The sequence below is a fragment of the Chrysochloris asiatica genome, unplaced genomic scaffold (assembly GCF_000296735.1).
Source record: "Chrysochloris asiatica unplaced genomic scaffold, ChrAsi1.0 scaffold00446, whole genome shotgun sequence".
Classification (NCBI taxonomy): Eukaryota; Metazoa; Chordata; class Mammalia; order Afrosoricida; family Chrysochloridae; genus Chrysochloris; species Chrysochloris asiatica.
This window is the reverse complement of record NW_006408964.1, coordinates 572,093-572,979: the sequence shown is the minus strand read 5'-3', so window position 1 is coordinate 572,979 and position 887 is coordinate 572,093. Positions and strand designations below refer to the sequence as shown.

At 36.9% G+C, this 887-nt stretch overlaps 1 protein-coding gene across 1 annotated transcript in view; it reads left to right on the top strand.

The window, feature by feature from the left end:
- ARSH (arylsulfatase family, member H) overlaps positions 1–887 on the top strand; it is a 33,350-nt gene that overhangs the window by 23,632 nt on the left and 8,831 nt on the right. The gene's annotated exons all lie outside the window — the stretch shown is intronic.

The window sequence follows — 887 nt, the reverse complement described above, 5'->3', positions numbered from 1 at the left end:
GGTCGGGTATTCTGTGTTGTTGTTGGCGGAGCTCTCTGCTATACGTCCACCCGATCCGCCATCTTGTTTGTTCTCTGGATGATATTTTTAAAAAGTGGCTGAGAGATATTCAGGAAACACATTTGAGAAATAATTCTAAGCAGAATAAACAAAACGAAATTCGTAACTTGAAACATCATGATGAAAAGGCAGAGCACCAAAGACAAAGAGTTTCAAATGAGTCAGATGCACAGGGCATCTTACCTGCACAGCAATGAAAGTTAAACTAGTCTGCAGATAACTTACTCTCAAATTGTGGAGAGAAAACTACCAGTCCAGAATTACGTACCTACCTAAGTTATTTGATAATGATGACGAAATGTTTAAAAATACAGAAAAACGAAAGACAACTGATCCCCCCTCCCATCCCCATGCAGCATTAGAATAAGCATTAACTAAAGGAAATTTCTGAAAAGACAGGAAATACAATTCCAGAAAGAGGAGACTTGAAATATTAGGTGAGACAGAGAGATTGTTAAGCATGAGTACGTGCAAATACTGTCTTTATAGTTTCAAATGCCCAAATAACGTAGAAGTTAAAGAAATGAAAATGGTGGTAATAACTCTTTTCAGAAGAAAGAGTACCAGACATAAACTCTTCTAGGATCAAGGAAAGAAGAGAAATACCGATTAATCTTAGACTTGGTTAAAACTATAATGACAGAAAACACAGATCATTTCCATTGAAAATGTATAAATATAAACCAAAGTTGTTTTTGTTCGGTTCCAATTCAGAGCACACAGAATGGAGCATTTTCTGATTCTCAGCTATCTTTACAATCGCTGTTTGAGCCCCTGGTTGCAACCGATGTGCCAATCCATCTTCTTGGTGGTCTTCCTTTTTTTTT